The sequence below is a fragment of the Arachis ipaensis genome, chromosome B5, assembly GCF_059453495.1.
Source record: "Arachis ipaensis isolate K30076 ecotype BB chromosome B5, ASM5945349v1, whole genome shotgun sequence".
Lineage (NCBI taxonomy): Eukaryota > Viridiplantae > Streptophyta > Magnoliopsida > Fabales > Fabaceae > Arachis > Arachis ipaensis.
The window spans coordinates 75729096-75750155 of record NC_142440.1 but is presented as its reverse complement, the minus strand read 5'-3'; the positions used below and the strand labels follow the sequence as shown (position 1 = coordinate 75750155).

The 21060-nt window shown below is 38.7% G+C and overlaps 1 non-coding gene across 1 annotated transcript; it reads left to right on the top strand.

The window, feature by feature from the left end:
* Window positions 1-8138: 8138 nt before the first annotated feature.
* Window positions 8139-8246, top strand: LOC148564662 (small nucleolar RNA R71). The gene has a single exon (XR_015884187.1). It is a non-coding gene; the product is annotated as a small nucleolar RNA R71 (small nucleolar RNA).
* Window positions 8247-21060: the final 12814 nt, after the last annotated feature.

Genomic DNA, 21060 nt, shown 5'->3' with positions numbered 1-21060 from the left:
TTAGTTCTAAGAGCTCTACCTATCCCAATTGTAGGTGTTACTCTTAAGAAAATATGGTCACCGTTACTAAACCCTAAGGTCCTATGCCTAATATCTGCATAGCTCTTCTGTCGACTTTGAGCAGTTTGATTCTCTTCTCGAATGTGCTTAATCCATTCAGCAGTCTCTTGTACTAATTCTGGCCCCAAAATCCTACCTTCATCCTTGTCATATCAGCATAATGGTGACTGACACTTTCTTTCATAGAAGGTTTCATACGGTGCCATTTTGATGCTTTGTTGATAACTATTATAATAAGCAAACTCAACCAACAGCAAATATTTGTCCCTGTTACCTTGTTGATCTTTCACCCAAGATTTCAACATATCTTCCAAAGTACGAATCGTTCGTTCTATCTACTCATCAGTCTATATGTGATATGTTGTACTAAAATGCAGCTTTGTCTCTCTTATTCCTAATTTTAAGCTTTCAAAGACTAAGATCATCTCTTCTTCCTTGATCATCATCAGGGATATGCCCAAACTCTTTCGACTCAAAGCATCTGCGACTACATTTTCCTTTCCAGGATGATAGCTTAACTTAAAGTCATAATCTTTTAGGAATTCCATCCATCGTCTCTGCCTCATGTTAAGGTCTTTATGATCAAAGATATACTTCAAACTCTTATGATCAGAGAAAACTTTCAATTGAGCTCCATGCAAATAGTGTCTCCAGATCTTGAGTGCAAAAACCACTGCCACTAATTCTAGATTATGTGTCGGATAATTCTTTTCATGAGGTCTCAGCTGTCTCAAAGCATATGCCACTATATTCCTATGCTGCATCAGTACGCATCCAAATCTCTTAAAAGAATCATTATACTACACCTCAAAAGGTTCCTGTGGGTCTGGTAACACCAAAACTGATGCCGTCGTCAACTTTTCCTTTAAAGTTTCAAAACTTTCTTCGCACTCTTTTGTCCATTCAAACGGAACTTCCTTCCTTGTGAGGTAAGTCAAGGGTAAAGTTATCTGTGAAAAACCTTCAATAAACCACAAATAATATCCTGCTACCCCAAGAAACTATGAACTTTTTTAACTGTTGTAGGTTGTTTCCATTGTATCATTGCATCATTCTTTGAAGGATCTACCATTATACTGTCTTGTGTGATCACATGTCCCATGAATGCCACTTTTGCCGAACAAAGTTCACACTTTAACAGTTTCATATACAGCTTCTATCCTCTTAGTATCTAGTTTGAAAGGCAGTCTTAACCATCCGAGTCCTTCACTCAAATTTGATGGTAACTCGACCGCAAAGAAATCTTAGAGAATACTGTCGCACCTCTCAGCTGGTCCATTAGATCATCTATCCTCAGTAGTGAATACTTATTCTTGATTGTAATCTTGTTCAGTTGCAGATAATCTACACACAATCTTGTCCCACTATCTTTCTTCTATACCAGTAACACTGGAGCTCCCCATAGTGATACACTCAGACGAATAAAATTCATTCTCAATAACTCATCTAACTGTTTCTTCCACTCTGCCAGTTCCAATGATGATATCCAATACAATGCTATAAAAATTGGTCTGGTTCCAAGCACCAAGTCAATACTGAATTCTATCTCTCTCTGGGGTGGAAGTTCAGGTATATCATCAGGGAAAACATCAGAAAACTCCTTTACCACTCAAATTTGCTCCAAAGCTTGTTCATCACTCTTTGAGCTAGCAGATAATAGAAGATAACCCTCTAATCCACTACTACCAAAGGTAACTCTTAGGGAATTCGAATAGAACATACAAGACTCAACTCACTCAATATGCATGCCAAATGTTTGGGAATATAGCATTTCGTTTAGAACAATCAAGGAAAACATGATGATTAGACAACCAATCTAGACCTAAGATAATATCTATACCACATAAAGGCAAGTCGACCAGGTCATGTATGAAAGTCCTAACCTCAATAACAAAAGGTACCTGTTGACACACTCGTCTAGTCAAGGCATTATGAAATATAGTTGTATGGACAATCAGATCATAATTTAACACAGTAGAATCTAATCCCTACTCATGCGCAACAGTCGTAGAAATAAAAGAATGTGACGCACCAGAGTCATACAATACAGTTAAGAGTCGAGATTTGACATAACACTGACCTTGGATTAGGGAGTCTGATTTCATTGCATCATCAGCAATCATGGCAAACACACGTCCCTGCTGTCGCGGCCTATCTATTCCTTGTATTAGCTTCTTCGGACAGTCCTTAGCCATATGTCCAGGTTGACCATAAGAAAATAGATAATGCCTGCAAGTTGACAAGGTCTACCTCCATGCTCCTTTCCACACTGCCTACACACTGGTCGCACCTGTGCTTGCTGAGATTGCTTACCCATATCCTATCTCATTCTTCCTCTATTACCACTATTACGCTTTCCCAAACGATCAACTACTGAAGTAGTATCAGTCGCCGTTTCACGCACAGCCTCAGCCATAACGTGAATCGCAGTAAATAGGTTATCATCGTTTCATATGGAATGTTAGCGGTAGTCTCTCCCCAAGCGCTGCGTCTCTGTGAACTCATCCTAATCTTGTTCACACCAAACAATCGATACCAAGGTGATCAATCTCAATACCTCAAGTTAGGCGTGAACATTCTCAGAATGAAGGCACAAAGACAATTGGTGCACGAAATTGTGATCTCCAGGCTCGAACAAATCCTGGTAATGGCTCCAAAGCTTGGTGCTCTGATCTTAATTCATAATTGTCACAACTTCGATACAACTAACCAGCAAGTGCACTGGGTCGTCCAAGTAATACCTTACGTGAGTAAGGGTCAAATCCCACGGAGATTGTTGGTATGAAGCAAGCTATGGTCACCTTGTAAATCTCAGTCAGGCAGATATAAAGTGATAATGGTGTTTTCGAATATTATATAATAAAATAGGGATAGAGGTACTTATGTAAATCATTGGTGAGAATTTCAGATAAGCGAATGGAGATGCTTTTCATTCCTCTAAACCTCTGCTTTCCTGCTATCTTCATCCAATCTGTCTTACTCCTTTCCATGGCTGGCTGTATGCAAGGGCATCACCGTTGTCAGTGGCTACATCCCCTCCTCTCAGTGAATAATATGCTCACGCACCCTGTCACGGCACGGCTATTCATCTGTCGGTTCTCGATCATGCTGGAATAGGATTCACCCTCCTTTTGCGTCTATCACTAACGCCCAGCACTCGCGAGTTTGAAGCTCGTCACAGTCATTCAATCATTGAATCCTACTCGGAATACCACAGACAAGGTTTAGACTTTCCGAATTCTCTTGAATGCCGCCATCATTCTAGCTTACGCCACGAAGATTCTGGTTAGGAGATCTAAGAGATACTCATTCTAGCTTATTTCATGTAGAACAGAAGTGTTTGTCAGGCACGTGTTCATAAGGGAGAAGGATGATGAGCGTCACACATAATCATCACCTTCATCACGTTCTTGGGTGCGAATGGATATCTTAGAAGCGAAATAAGAAGAATTGAATAGAAAACAGTAGTACTTGCATTAATCTTTGAAGAACAGCAGAGCTCCACACCTTAATCTATGGAGTGTAGAAACTCTACCGTTGAAAATACATAAGTGAAGGTCCAGGCATGGCCGAGATGGCCAGCCCCCTAAAACGTGATCAAAGGATCATAAGGTAATCCAAAGATGCCTAATACAATAGTAATAGGTCCTATTTATAATAAACTAGCTACTAGGGTTTACATGAGTAAGTAATTGATGCATAAATCCACTTCCGGGGCCCACTTGGTGTGTGTTTGGGCTGAGCTTAAGTGTAGCACGTGCAGAGGCCATTTGTGGAGTTGAACGCCAGTTTTTGTGCCAGTTTGGGCGTTCAACTCTGGTTTTGGATCCTTTTCTGGCGCTGGACGCCAGATTTGGGCAGAGAGCTGGCGTTGAACGCCAGTTTACGTCGTCTATTCTTGGCCAAAGTATGGATTATTATATATTGCTGGAAAGCCCTGGATGTCTACTTTCCAACGCAATTGGAAGCGCGCCATTTCGAGTTCTGTAGCTCCAGAAAATCCATTTTGAGTGCAGGGAGGTCAGAATCCAACAGCATCAGCAGTCCTTCTTCAACCTCTGAATCTGATTTTTGCTCAAGTCCCTCAATTTCAGCCAGAAAATACCTGAAATCACAGAAAAACACACAAACTCATAGTAAAGTCCAGAAATGTGAATTTAACATAAAATCTATTAAAAACATCCCTAAAAGTAACTAGATTCTACTAAAAATATACTAAAAACAATGCCAAAAAGCGTATAAATTATCCGCTCATCACAACACCAAACTTAAATTGTTGCTTGTCCCCAAGCAACTGAAAATCAAAATAGGATAGAAAAGAATAGAATATACTATAAATTCCAAACTATCAATGAAACATAGCTCCAATCAAATGAGCGGGACTTATAGCTTTTTGCCTCTTGAATAGTTTTGGCATCTCACTTTATCCATTGAGGTTCAGAATGATTGGCATCTATAGGAACTCAGAGTTCAGATAGTGTTATTGATTCTCCTAGTTCAGTATGATGATTCTTGAACACAGCTATTTTATGAGTCTTGGCCGTGGCCCTAAGCACTTTGTTTTCCAGTATTACCACCGGATACATAAATGCCACAGACACATAATTGGGTGAACCTTTTCAGATTGTGACTCAGCTTTGCTAAAGTCCCCAATTAGAGGTGTCCAGGGTTCTTAAGCACACTCTTCTTTCTTTTTTTTTTTGCTTTGGACCTTGACTTTAACCGCTCAGTCTCAAGTTTTCACTTAACACCTACACGCCACAAGCACATGGTTAGGGACAGCTTGGTTTAGCCGCTTAGACCAGGATTTTATTCCTTTAGGCCCTCCTATCCACTGATGCTCAAAGCCTTGGGATCCTTTTTATTGCCCTTGCCTTTTGGTTTTAAGGGTTATTGGCTTTTTGCTCTTGCCTCTTGGTTTTAAGAGCTTTTGGCTTTTACTGCTTGCTTTTTCTTTCTATATTTTTTTTTTCGCCTATTTTTTTTTTCTGCAAGCTTTGTTTTTTTGCTGCTTTTTCTTGCTTCAAGAATCATTTTTATGATTTTTCAGATTATCAAATAACATGTCTCCTAGTCATCATTCTTTCAAGAGCCAACATATTTAACATTCTTAAACAACAACTTCAAAAGACATATGCACTGTTCAAGCATACATTCAGAAAACAAGAAGCATTGTCACCACATCAATATAATTAAGCTAAGTTCAAGGATAAATTCGAAACTCATGTACTTCTTGCTCTTTTGAGTTAAAACAGTTTTTTATTTTAAGAGAGGTGATGGATTCATAGGACATTCATAACTTTAAGACATAGTTACTAACTGCTAATGATCATGTAATGAAGACACAAACATAGATAAGCACCATAACATAGAAAACGAAAAACAGAGAAAGTAAGAACAAAGAATGAGTCCACCTTAGTGATGTCCTTGAGCTCTTCTATGTCTCTTCCTTGCCTTTGCTGCTCCTCCTTCATTGCTTTTAGATCTTCTCTGATTTCATGAAGGATGATGGAGTGCTCTTGATGTTCCACCCTTAGTTGCTTCCAATAATTGTGTGGAAGAAAATGTATCCCCTGAGGTGTCTCAAGGATCTCTTGATTTGCAGTCAAATGTTCTACCACTGAGCTATAGACCCTTGATGGAAGCTTTTGTCTTCCCTTTTCTCTTTCTAGAGGCCTCTCTGGCCTTAGGTGCCATCAATGGTTATGGAAAAAACAAAAAAAAGCTATGCTTTTACCACACCAAACTTAGAATGTTGCTCGCCCTCGAGCAAAAGAAGAAAGAATAGAAGAAGAAGAAGATATGGAGGAGATGGAGGGATGTGTGTATGGATGTGAATGGTGGATGAAAAACAGAAGGGATGGTCATGAATGGAGAGATAGAGGGTGAGGTGGGTGGGGATCCTGTGGGATTCACAGATCCTGAGATGATCCTGTGGGTCCACAGATCCTGAGATGATCCTGTGAGGTCCACAGATCTTGAGGTGTCAAGGCATTTACATCCCTGCACCACTTTAGGCATGCAAAATGCCCTTGCACACAACTCTGGGCGTTCAGTGCCAGGTTGGTGCCCATTTTGGGCGTTCAACGCCCCTTTGATGCCATTTCTGGCGTTGAACGCCAGAACCATGCTTGTTCTGGGCGTTCAGCGCCAGAACTATGCTCTGTTCTGGCGTTTGAACGCCAGACAGACGCTCCTCCAGGGTGTGATTTTTCTTCTGCTGTTTTTTATTCCGTTTTTGATTTTTTTTTTGTTTATTTTGTGACTCCACATGATCATGAACCTAAGAAAACATGAAAAACAATAAAAATAAGAATTAGATAAACATTGGGTTGCCTCCCAACAAGCGCTTCTTTAATGTCAATAGCTTGACAGTGGGCTCTCATGGAGCCTCACAGATGTGCAGAGCTTTGTTGAGACTCTCCAACACCAAACTTAGAATTTGGATATGGGAGTTCAACACCAAACTTAGAGTTTGGTTGTGGCCTCCCAACACCAAACTTAGAGTTTGACTGTGGGGGCTCTGGTTGACTCTGCTTTGAGAGAAGCTTTTTCGGCTTCCTCTCCATGGTTGCAGAGGGAGATCCTTGAGTTTTAAACATAAAGGAGTCCTCATTCCATTGAAGGAATATGTCACCTCTGTCAACATCAATCACAGCTCTTGCTGTGGCCAGGAAAGGTCTTCCTAGGATGATGGATTCATCCTCTTCCTTTCCAGTATCCAGGACTATGAAATCAGCAGGTATGTAAAGGCCCTCAACCTTTACTAATACATCTTCTACTTGTCCATAGGCCTATTTTCTTGAGCTGTCTGCCATCTCTAATGAGATTTTAGCAGCTTGCACCCCATAGATTCCCAGTTTCTCTATTACAGAGAGGGGCATGAGGTTTATTCCTGAACCAAGGTCACACAGAGCCTTAAAGATCATGGTGCCTATGGTACAAGGTATTATGAACTTTCCAGGATCTTGTCTCTTCTGAGGCAATGTCAGTTGATCCAGATCACTTAGTTCATTGATGAATAAGGGAGGTTCAACTTCCCAAGTACCAATGCCAAATAATTTGGCATTCAGCTTCATGATTGCACCAAGAAACTTGGCAGTTTGCTCTTCAGTAACATCCTCATTCTCTTCAGAAGAGGAATACTCATCAGAGCTCATGAAGGGCATAAGGAGGTTCAATGGGATCTCTATGGTCTCTAGATGAGCCCCAGAGTCCTTTGGTTCCTCAGAGGGAAGCTCCTTATTGATCACTGGACTTCCCAGGAGGTCTTCCTCCTTGGGATTCACGTCCTCTCCTCTCCTCACAGGTTCGGCCATGGCGCTTATGTCAATGGCCTTGCACTCTCCTTTTGGGTTCTCTTCTGTATTGCTTGGGAGAGTACTAGGAGGGATTTCAGTGATCCTTTTACTCAGCTGGCCCACTTGTGCTTCCAGATTTCTAATGGAAGACCTTGTTTCATTCATGAAACTTACAGTGGCCTTAGATAGATCAGAGACTAGATTTGCTAAATTAGAAGCATTTTGTTCAGAGTTCTCTGTCTGTTGCTGAGTTGATGATGGAAAAGGCTTGCTATTGCTAAACCTGTTTCTTCCACCATTATTAAAGCCTTGTTGGGGCTTTTGATCCTTCCATGAGAAATTTGGATGATTTCTCCATGTTGAGTTATAGGTGTTTCCATAAGGTTCACCTAAGTAATTTACCTCTGCTATTGCAGGGTTCTCAGGATCATAAGCTTCTTCTTCAGGAGAAGCCTCTTGAGTACTGTTGGATGCAGCTTGCATTCCATTCAGACTCTGAGAAATCATATTGACTTGCTGAGTCAATATTTTATTCTGAGCCAATATGGCATTCAGAGTATCAACTTCAAGAACTCCCTTCTTCATAGGCGTCCCATTGCTCACAGGATTCCTTTCAGAAGTGTACATGAACTGGTTATTAGCAACCATGTCAATGAGTTCTTGAGCTTCTGCAGGTGTTTTCTTTAGGTGAATGGATCTACCTGCAGAAGTGTCCAGTGACATCTTTGATAGCTCAGATAAACCATCATAGAATATATCCAGGATGGTCCATTCTGAAAGCATGTCAGAAGGACACTTTTTGGTCAACTGTTTGTATCTTTCCCAAGCTTCATAGAGGGATTCACCTTCTTTCTGTCTGAAGGTTTGAACATCAGCTCTAAGCTTGCTCAGCTTTTGAGGAGGAAAGTACTTGGCTAAGAAAGCCGTGACCAGCTTATCCCAAGAGTTCAGGCTGTCTTTTGGTTGAGAGTCCAACCATAATCTAGCTCTGTCTCTTACAGCAAAAGGGAAAAGCATGAGCCTGTAGACTTCAGGATCTACTCCATTAGTCTTAACAGTATCACATATCTGCAAGAATTCAGTTAAGAACTGAAAAGGATCTTCAGATGGAAGTCCATGAAACTTGCAGTTCTGCTGCATCAGAGAAACTAATTGAGGTTTCAGCTCAAAGTTGTTTGCTCCAATGGCAAGAATGGAGATGCTTCTTCCATGTAAATTGGAATTAGGTGCAGTAAAGTCACCAAGCATCTTCCTTACATTATTATTATTTTCGGCTGCCATCTCTTTTTCCTGTTCGAAAATTTCTGAAAGGTTATCTCTGGATCGTTGTATTTTAGCTTCTCTTAATTTTCTCTTCAGAGTCCTTTCAGGTTTTGGATCTGCTTCCACAAGAATGTTCTTATCCTTGCTCCTGCTCATATGACAAAGAAGAAGGCACAGAAAAATAATAATAATAACGGAGATCCTTTATACCACAGTATAGGGATCCCTTTGTAAGTTGAAGAAAAGGGGGAGATAAAGAATGTAATATAATGGAAGAAACACAACTGTAAGGAGGCTAGAGATGTGAGATGAGATGTTAGGATATGAATGAATAAATAGAATAAGATGGGAGAGAGAGAATTTTCGAAAATATTTTTGAAAAAGAGTTAGTGATTTTCGAAAATGGTTTTTGAAAAATGTTAGTAATTTTCGAAAATTTTTGAAATCAAAAATAAAAAATAAAATTAATTAGTTAATTAAAAAGAAATTTTTGAAAAAGAGGGAAGATATTTTTGAAAATTAGAGAGAGAGAGTTAGGTAGGTAGTTTTGAAAAAGTTAAGAAACAAACAAAAAGTTAGTTAGTTAGTTAAAACAAATTTTTAAAAGATAAGAGGTTAGGAAGTTAGAAAAGATATTTTGAAAAGATATGATAGAAATTAGTTTTGAAAAAGATTTGATTTTTAAAATCACAATTAATGACTTGATTCATAAGAAATCACAAGATATGATTCTAGAACTCAAAGTTTGAATCTTTCTTAACAAGCAAGTAACAAACTTCAAATTTTTGAATCAAAACATTAATTGATTATGTTATTTTCGAAAATTTGATTTAAAAATAAGAAAAAGATTTTTGAAAAATATTTTTAGAATTTTCGAAAATAACTAAGAAATTTGAAAAAGATTTGATTTTTGAAAAAGATTTTGAAAAAGATAAGATTTTCAAATTGAAAATTTGATTTGACTCATGAGAAACAACTTGATTTTAAAAATTTTTGAAAAAGTCAACTCAAATTTTCGAATTTGATGAGAGAAAAAGGGAAAGATATTTTTTTGATTTTTTGAATTTTTATGAAAACATGAAAAATATGCAATGCATGAAATTTTTAGATCAAAACAATGAATGCATGCAAGAATGCTATGAATGTCAAGATGAACACCAAGAACACTTTGAATGTCATGATGAACATCAAGAACATATTTTTGAAAAATTTTTAATGCAAAGAAAACATGCAAGACACCAAACTTAGAATTCTTTAATGCTTAGACACTAAGAATTCAAGAATGCATATGATAAACATGAAAAGACACAAAACAAAAATTCATCAAGATCAAACAAGAAGACTTACCAAGAACAACTTGAAGATCATGAAGAACACTATGAATGCATGATATTTTCGAAAAAATGCAAGATGCATATGCAAGTGACACCAAACTTATGATATGACTCAAGACTCAAACAAGAAACAGAAAATATTTTTGATTTTTATGATTTTCTAAATTTTTTGTATTTTTTTTTTTTTCGAAAATTATTGTGAAAAATAAAAATAAGGATTTCAAAATTTTTAATATGAATTCCAGGAATCTTGCCATGTTAGTCTTAAAGCTCCAATCAAAGGGTCAGGCATGGCTTAATAGCCAGCCAAGCTTTAGCATATAATTACATGGACTGGAGTGATTAGTTGGATGCCAATCCCAAAGTAGTTTGGGTATGGCTTTACAGCCAGATAGGCTTCAACATGCTTCATGAAACACTAGAATTCATTCTTAAAAATTCTGAAGAAAAATAATATTTTTGAAAACATTTTTTTTTTTCGAAAACAATTGAGAAAATTTTGAAATATTTTTGAAAAATTTTTGAAAAGAAAACAAAAAGAAAATTACCTAATCTGAGCAACAAGATGAACCGTCAGTCGTCCAAACTCAAACAATCCCCGGCAACGGCGCCAAAAACTTGGTGCACGAAATTGTGATCTCCAGGCTCGAACAAATCCTGGTAATGGCTCCAAAGCTTGGTGCTCTAATCTTAATTCATAATTGTCACAACTTCGATACAACTAACCAGCAAGTGCACTGGGTCGTCCAAGTAATACCTTACGTGAGTAAGGGTCGAATCCCACGGAGATTGTTGGTATGAAGCAAGCTATGGTCACCTTGTAAATCTCAGTCAGGCAGATATAAAGTGATAATGGTGTTTTCGAATATTATATAATAAAATAGGGATAGAGGTACTTATGTAAATCATTGGTGAGAATTTCAGATAAGCGAATGGAGATGCTTTTCGTTCCTCTGAACCTCTGCTTTCCTGCTATCTTCATCCCATCTGTCTTACTCCTTTCCATGGCTGGCTGTATGCAAGGGCATCACCGTTGTCAGTGGCTACATCCCCTCCTCTCAGTGAATAATATGCTCACGCACCCTGTCACGGCACGGCTATTCATCTGTCGGTTCTCGATCATGCTGGAATAGGATTCACCCTCCTTTTGCGTCTGTCACTAACGCCCAGCACTCGCGAGTTTGAAGCTCGTCACAGTCATTCAATCATTGAATCCTACTCGGAATACCACAGACAAGGTTTAGACTTTCCGGATTCTCTTGAATGCCGCCATCATTCTAGCTTACGCCACGAAGATTCTGGTTAGGAGATCTAAGAGATACTCATTCTAGCTTATTTCATGTAGAACAGAAGTGTTTGTCAGGCACGTGTTCATAAGGGAGAAGGATGATGAGCGTCACACATAATCATCACCTTCATCACGTTCTTGGGTGCGAATGGATATCTTAGAAGCGAAATAAGAAGAATTGAATAGAAAACAGTAGTACTTGCATTAATCTTTGAAGAACAGCAGAGCTCCACACCTTAATCTATGGAGTGTAGAAACTCTACCGTTGAAAATACATAAGTGAAGGTCCAGGCATGGCCGAGATGGCCAGCCCCCTAAAACGTGATCAAAGGATCATAAGGTAATCCAAAGATGCCTAATACAATAGTAATAGGTCCTATTTATAATAAACTAGCTACTAGGGTTTACATGAGTAAGTAATTGATGCATAAATCCACTTCCGGGGCCCACTTGGTGTGTGTTTGGGCTGAGCTTAAGTGTAGCACGTGCAGAGGCCATTTGTGGAGTTGAACGCCAGTTTTTGTGCCAGTTTGGGCGTTCAACTCTGGTTTTGGATCCTTTTCTGGCGCTGGACGCCAGATTTGGGCAGAGAGCTGGCATTGAACGCCGGTTTACGTCGTCCATTCTTTGCCATAGTATGGATTATTATATATTGCTGGAAAGCCCTGGATGTCTACTTTCCAACGCAATTGAAAGCGCGCCATTTCGAGTTCTGTAGCTCCAGAAAATCCACTTTGAGTGCAGGGAGGTCAGAATCCAACAGCATCAGCAGTCCTTCTTCAACCTCTGAATCTGATTTTTGCTCAAGTCCCTCAATTTCAGCCAGAAAATACCTGAAATCACAGAAAAACACACAAACTCATAGTAAAGTCCAGAAATGTGAATTTAACATAAAATCTATTAAAAACATCCCTAAAAGTAACTAGATTCTACTAAAAATATACTAAAAACAATGCCAAAAAGCGTATAAATTATCCGCTCATCAACAATCATGCAATACATATCACATGGATATCCTATAAGCATGAGACGCACAACAGAGCATGCAATGAAGCATGATCCAGTCCATTCCTCAGGCTCTAACAGGAAGGACAGCTCTGATACCAAATTGTAACGGCCCAACTTCCAGCATGTCATGATCATACTAAAAGATGAACGTTACCAACTTGTTTCCCCAACTTAAGTAATATTTAATAAATATAAGCCTGTTCGTTGTTAACATCTCACAATTTTCGAGTAATTTTTTTTAAAAAAAAACAATAGTAGTTTAGAGTCGCATACATAGAGTATAACAACGAAACATGAGTACACACATTCAAGGAATTGTAGAAGGCAATACATAGAATATCACACCACAATATACATCATAATGCAGAAGCAGCTCAGTTATACTAGTAAGGAATTATAACACAGCATCCTTCAGTTAGTGACTCATATAATATATACACATATATACATAAGACGTCCCGGGGCCTGGCCTGTCCAAAAGCCCCTAAGCTGGCACCCAGGCTAGGCTAACTCTATGACATGCCTATTCCCTCTGAACATGCTAGTACAAGTGAGGGAAACACTCTAAGGTACCGTGGTTAGAATGGACGCCTCAAAAGTCTCCTCGTCTCTGATCCAAAAGCCCCTCACAAAAAACCGTTGGGTAGGTGATGATGCCTGCTCGCTGGTTCCCCATCTGGCTCATTGCTACCAGAAGAGATATCCTCGATCTCAGGGTCACGTACTATATAATTACGTACACAAGGTGCCGCACATCGGATGTAATACTCGTAGCTGCGCACTGGGTCGTCGTGGATGTACGAATGATTAATCTCGTAGGGCAGGACTCCCGTGTCCATCTGAAGAGGTGTAAGGGGTAAGAACTGGGGAGTTCTTAGTAAGGTCGGGGTTCATAGTTAAGTCCATTTATAATGTCCGCTTGCAAGTTTCTAAATCCTTTGAAAATTGATGGTTTAACAATCAAATATTCAAAACCTTTTCAAAAGAAATCAGTTAATTAACCATAAATCCAAACTTCTTTTCCAGATATAAGAATCTGAAAAGTTTCCTAATGGTATGAATGACCAACTTGTCCCAAGCATAGGTTCAATTAAGTCTATGCTGTAAGAGTTTGATTTTTTATACTTTACTAGACTATAAACATAAAAGAAGTTACCTACGCGGTATAAATGATCATCTTGTTCCAAGCATAGGTTCATTAAGTCTATGCTGAATCAGTCAGATACTTTATACAAAGCTAGACCTCAAACAAACCAACCACAGCCTTAGGCCCAAACAATTCAATCAACATCCAATCACCACAATCCAAACAATCAGTTACAAACACAAGTAATGAGGTTCAAACACAATCAAGAGCAGTTACGTCAAGTATAGCAGTTAGCAATTAAACAGAGTTGTTCACATAGGCAAACCAATTAAAATATGCACAAACAAGTATGATGCATGTCTGATCCTACTGCAGGTAATGAGCTCATTTGTCGGTTTCGACTCGCACCGACGCAATCCGACCCTCCAGGTCAGATAAGGCCTTCCCAGAACTTAATCCCAGATTAATTACCGCATACCCTCTACCAAGTACTCTCGACTTGCAGGGCTGGTATTTGCTCAAATCTCAATATACCGCAGGTATGCGAGTCAGGCCTCTACCAAGCATTCAGCTTGCAGGGCTGGTACTACTCTACCGCAGCCTGTCTGGGAAGCAACATCACAATACGGGTGTCCCCGCACAACATTCACAAACATTGCCCGAAGGCTCATAATTCACATATAACCATACTCTCCATCACTTAGCAATCATCATAAATCAAGCATTAGAACATCACAAAAAGCTCATTTTACAATTCTCTGTTTACTCTGTAAGGTCAGGTACACAGCTATATCACTTTTAACTCCTTTTCTTTTTAACTTCAACACAGGTTTCAAAATCTTGTTTTTTTTTACCTCATATACCTCTATATCTTCTCTTATACCTCTTCTTAGGTGTTTAGTAAAGGAAATTAGAGAATTCTGGACTCAAAATCTGCCTTCCTGAGGCTTTCAGGGAAAACTGTCTTTTTATCAATATTTTATTATTATTAATAAAATAATATACTAATATTTTATTATTAAAATAATAATATTTTATTTAACTTTCAAAAATTGCATTTTGACCCCCCGACTTCTTGGAAATTGCACTTTGACCCCTATAACTTTTAATATTTGCACTTTAGCCCCTCAACTTTTGATTAATTAATTTTCAACCCCAAACTTTTTAATAATTGCATTTTGACCCCAAAACTCCTTGAATACACGTTTTCATGTTCTTCCAAAAACCAAAAACATTTTTTTTTTCAAAAGTTCATCAGATTTCTGCTTGATTTTCAGCTAGTTTTTCAATCTTTTCGGAAATCGATTTGAACCCGATTTTTATCAAACCAAAGAGAAACTTTTTAGCCATCAAATACACATCAAATAAGCATCAAAAATCATGATTTTCATGGCTGGAATGTCACGTTTTCCAGCAGCACCAACAGCCACTTCAAAACCATCATAAACATGATTTTCAAGCATTAAACAACAAGTTTCCATGATCAAACCCTCACACATACACCCAAAATCAAATCTCAAGCAACAAGATCTAGTTTAACACTTCAAGAACACATCCAATCATTGATTAATTTACCAAACCTTACCTCCTTTGCAGCTGCCAAGAATTGAACCAAGAACAAGCTTCCAAAAGCACTTTTACGCCTATTTTAACATCAAAAACAACTTTAGAACCATATGAACCATGAAGGCTGAAGCTTCATGATGGTGAAAAGTAGGTTTTCCTCACCTCAAGGCAGCTAGAAATCACGTTTTCTTAGAGCCTGTGGTGATTGAACAAGAGATCTTAAGAGAAAACATGAAGAAAACATCATCAGCTTGAGTTCCCAGCATGGATGAAACTTCAAGGAGGAGGAGCAGCCATCGTGCCTTGATTTACTCCATGAAAATTGATATAGAAATGAAGAGGAGGAAGAGGTGATGATTTTGGTCGGATTAGATTTTTGATAGGGGTTTTAGTTTGAAAAAGAACGGAGAAAGAAGCTTAGGTGTTCATGGAAGTTTTCATGGAAGTTCTTCCATTTCTCTCTCAAGAATTTCGAATTCTAACTTGTTTAGAAAGTAAAAATGATAGTAATGATGATACGTGAGAGAACGTGGGGTTTGGATAAGCATTATCCTAAATTTTGGTGTAAAAATATCTCAAGAAAGGATAATTACGGAAGCTAGATGTATTAGAACACAAGTATTTCTTACTTCCTCCTTAAGAAAGCTTTGCTTGGAGAGCAAGAAAGGAAACATGTGGTGGCTAACTCTGGGAGAGCCACGTGTCACTGGGTGCTGACTCATCAGAGTTTAATAATAAAATATCATTCTGAAGATAATTACGAAAATTAGATACATCAGATTATACTACTTAAGGATAAGCATGAGCTTTACTAGTATAAATAATACTAGTAACATGATAGTCATGAGAATAAAAGATATATGATGAAGCATTAGCATTGCTAAGTTCATCTAAGAATGCCGGTATTATCCATTACCGGTAGATTTCTAGCTCAGTTATTATATTACCAAACATAGATCAACATTAACCACATTAGAGAAAATAATAATATAATATTCCAAATAAAATAATAATATATGAATATTATATTAATATAATTTTTCTCTCGAAATTCGAGACCGGCTCGTCACATAGAGACAAACTACGGAAATCAGAATTTTGAAATTCGGACCCGAAGTGGTTCAAAAACGCAACTTTTTGCGACGTGCCTGCTTAGATTAGGAGAGGTGTCTGGTGCAGTCAAGCTGCTGACTCAGCAGCTTGATGACATAGCACCTGTGTAGTGGAGGTGCTTATATGCACTAAAATTCCTAAAAATTCCATAAAAATTCCGGTTGATCCCGAAAAAGCGCCGTTTCTTCGAGGCTAAAGGCTAGGCCGTTACATTCTACCCTCCTAAAAGAAAATTTTGCCCTCAAAATTTTAATTATCTCTAAAGAGAAACAAATAGTCTTTCCTCATTTTGTCTTCTTGTTCCCATTTGTACTCTTCAATACTAGTTTGTTCCCACACCACCTTAACCAATGGTACTGTTTTCCTTTTCAGCTGTTTGTCACTTCGTTCCACAATTCTGGCTGGTAAAGTTTGATATGTTAAGTTGGCTCGTAGCTGAGCTATCTTTGGTTGTAAAATGTGGCTTTTGTAGGGATTATATTTCTTGAATTGTGTAACAGGAAAAATATCGTGAAGGTTTGACAAATAAGAAAGGAGGGCTATTTGGTATGCTACTGGATCGACTCTTTTAAGAACTTGAAAAGTACCTAAGTATCGTGGACACGATTTCTTAGTTCTAAGAGCTCTACCTATCCCAATTGTAGGTGTTACTCTTAAGAAAATATGGTCACCGTTACTAAACCCTAAGGTCCTATGCCTAATATCTGCATAGCTCTTCTGTCGACTTTGAGCAGTTTGATTCTCTTCTCGAATGTGCTTAATCCATTCAGCAGTCTCTTGTACTAATTCTGGCCCCAAAATCCTACCTTCATCCTTGTCATATCAGCATAATGGTGACTGACACTTTCTTTCATAGAAGGTTTCATACGGTGCCATTTTGATGCTTTGTTGATAACTATTATAATAAGCAAACTCAACCAACAGCAAATATTTGTCCCTGTTACCTTGTTGATCTTTCACCCAAGATTTCAACATATCTTCCAAAGTACGAATCGTTCGTTCTATCTACTCATCAGTCTATATGTGATATGTTGTACTAAAATGCAGCTTTGTCTCTCTTATTCCTAATTTTAAGCTTTCAAAGACTAAGATCATCTCTTCTTCCTTGATCATCATCAGGGATATGCCCAAACTCTTTCGACTCAAAGCATCTGCGACTACATTTTCCTTTCCAGGATGATAGCTTAACTTAAAGTCATAATATTTTAGGAATTCCATCCATCGTCTCTGCCTCATGTTAAGGTCTTTATGATCAAAGATATACTTCAAACTCTTATGATCAGAGAAAACTTTCAATTGAGCTCCATGCAAATAGTGTCTCCAGATCTTGAGTGCAAAAACCACTGCCACTAATTCTAGATTATGTGTCGGATAATTCTTTTCATGAGGTCTCAGCTGTCTCAAAGCATATGCCACTATATTCCTATGCTGCATCAGTACACATCCAAATCTCTTAAAAGAATCATTATACTACACCTCAAAAGGTTCCTGTGGGTCTGGTAACACCAAAACTGATGCCGTCGTCAACTTTTCCTTTAAAGTTTCAAAACTTTCTTCGCACTCTTTTGTCCATTCAAACGGAACTTCCTTCCTTGTGAGGTAAGTCAAGGGTAAAGTTATCTGTGAAAAACCTTCAATAAACCACAAATAATATCCTGCTACCCCAAGAAACTATGAACTTTTTTAACTGTTGTAGGTTGTTTCCATTGTATCATTGCATCATTCTTTGAAGGATCTACCATTATACTGTCTTGTGTGATCACATGTCCCATGAATGCCACTTTTGCTGAACAAAGTTCACACTTTAACAGTTTCATATACAGCTTCTATCCTCTTAGTATCTAGTTTGAAAGGCAGTCTTAACCATCCGAGTCCTTCACTCAAATTTGATGGTAACTCGACCGCAAAGAAATCTTAGAGAATACTGTCGCACCTCTCAGCTGGTCCATTAGATCATCTATCCTCAGTAGTGAATACTTATTCTTGATTGTAATCTTGTTCAGTTGCAGATAATCTACACACAATCTCGTCCCACTATCTTTCTTCTATACCAGTAACACTGGAGCTCCCCATAGTGATACACTCAGACGAATAAAATTCATTCTCAATAACTCATCTAACTGTTTCTTCCACTCTGCCAGTTCCAATGATGATATCCAATACAATGCTATAAAAATTGGTCTGGTTCCAAGCACCAAGTCAATACTGAATTCTATCTCTCTCTGGGGTGGAAGTTCAGGTATATCATCAGGGAAAACATCAGAAAACTCCTTTACCACTCAAATTTGCTCCAAAGCTTGTTCATCACTCTTTGAGCTAGCAGATAATAGAAGATAACCCTCTAATCCACTACTACCAAAGGTAACTCTTAGGGAATTCGAATAGAACATACAAGACTCAACTCACTCAATATGCATGCCAAATGTTTGGGAATATAGCATTTCGTTTAGAACAATCAAGGAAAACATGATGATTAGACAACCAATCTAGACCTAAGATAATATCTATACCACATAAAGGCAAGTCGACCAGGTCATGTATGAAAGTCCTAACCTCAATAACAAAAGGTACCTGTTGACACACTCGTCTAGTCAAGGCATTATGAAATATAGTTGTATGGACAATCAGATCATAATTTAACACAGTAGAATCTAATCCCTACTCATGCGCAACAGTCACAGAAATAAAAGAATGTGACGCACCAGAGTCATACAATACAGTTAAGAGTCGAGATTTGACATAACACTGACCTTGGATTAGGGAGTCTGATTTCATTGCATCATCAGCAATCATGGCAAACACACGTCCCTGCTGTCGCGGCCTATCTATTCCTTGTATTAGCTTCTTCGGACAGTCCTTAGCCATATGTCCAGGTTGACCATAAGAAAATAGATAATGCCTGCAAGTTGACAAGGTCTACCTCCATGCTCCTTTCCACACTGCCTACACACTGGTCGCACCTGTGCTTGCTGAGATTGCTTACCCATATCCTATCTCATTCTTCCTCTATTACCACTATTACGCTTTCCCAAACGATCAACTACTGAAGTAGTATCAGTCGCCGTTTCACGCACAGCCTCATCCATAACGTGAATCGCAGTAAATAGGTTATCATCGTTTCATATGGAATTTTAGCGGTAGTCTCTCCCCAAGCGCTGCGTCTCTGTGAACTCATCCTAATCTTGTTCACACCAAACAATCGATACCAAGGTGATCAATCTCAATACCTCAAGTTAGGCGTGAACATTCTCAGAATGAAGGCACAAAGACAATTGGTGCACGAAATTGTAATCTCCAGGCTCGAACAAATCCTGGTAATGGCTCCAAAGCTTGGTGCTCTGATCTTAATTCATAATTGTCACAACTTCGATACAACTAACCAGCAAGTGCACTGGGTCGTCCAAGTAATACCTTACGTGAGTAAGGGTCGAATCCCACGGAGATTGTTGGTATGAAGCAAGCTATGGTCACCTTGTAAATCTCAGTCAGGCAGATATAAAGTGATAATGGTGTTTTCGAATATTATATAATAAAATAGGGATAGAGGTACTTATGTAAATCATTGGTGAGAATTTCAGATAAGCGAATGGAGATGCTTTTCGTTCCTCTGAACCTCTGCTTTCCTGCTATCTTCATCCAATCTGTCTTACTCCTTTCCATGGCTGGCTGTATGCAAGGGCATCACCGTTGTCAGTGGCTACATCCCCTCCTCTCAGTGAATAATATGCTCACGCACCCTGTCACGGCACGGCTATTCATCTGTCGGTTCTCGATCATGCTGGAATAGGATTCACCCTCCTTTTGCGTCTGTCACTAACGCCCAGCACTCGCGAGTTTGAAGCTCGTCACAGTCATTCAATCATTGAATCCTACTCGGAATACCACAGACAAGGTTTAGACTTTCCGGATTCTCTTGAATGCCGCCATCATTCTAGCTTACGCCACGAAGATTCTGGTTAGGAGATCTAAGAGATACTCATTCTAGCTTATTTCATGTAGAACAGAAGTGTTTGTCAGGCACGTGTTCATAAGGGAGAAGGATGATGAGCGTCACACATAATCATCACCTTCATCACGTTCTTGGGTGCGAATGGATATCTTAGAAGCGAAATAAGAAGAATTGAATAGAAAACAGTAGTACTTGCATTAATCTTTGAAGAACAGCAGAGCTCCACACCTTAATCTATGGAGTGTAGAAACTCTACCGTTGAAAATACATAAGTGAAGGTCCAGGCATGGCCGAGATGGCCAGCCCCCTAAAACGTGATCAAAGGATCATAAGGTAATCCAAAGATGCCTAATACAATAGTAATAGGTCCTATTTATAATAAACTAGCTACTAGGGTTTACATGAGTAAGTAATTGATGCATAAATCCACTTCCGGGGCCCACTTGGTGTGTGTTTGGGCTGAGCTTAAGTGTAGCACGTGCAGAGGCCATTTGTGGAGTTGAACGCCAGTTTTTGTGCCAGTTTGGGCGTTCAACTCTGGTTTTGGATCCTTTTCTGGCGCTGGACGCCAGATTTGGGCAGAGAGCTGGCATTGAACGCCGGTTTACGTCGTCCATTCTTTGCCATAGTATGGATTATTATATATTGCTGGAAAGCCCTGGATGTCTACTTTCCAACGCAATTGGAAGCGCGCCATTTCGAGTTCTGTAGCTCCAGAAAATCCACTTTGAGTGCAGGGAGGTCAGAATCCAACAGCATCAGCAGTCCTTCTTCAACCTCTGAATCTGATTTTTGCTCAAGTCCCTCAATTTCAGCCAGAAAATACCTGAAATCACAGAAAAACACACAAACTCATAGTAAAGTCCAGAAATGTGAATTTAACATAAAATCTATTAAAAACATCCCTAAAAGTAACTAGATTCTACTAAAAATATACTAAAAACAATGCCAAAAAGCGTATAAATTATCCGCTCATCACAACACCAAACTTAAATTGTTGCTTGTCCCCAAGCAACTGAAAATCAAAATAGGATAGAAAAGAATAGAATATACTATAAATTCCAAACTATCAATGAAACATAGCTCCAATC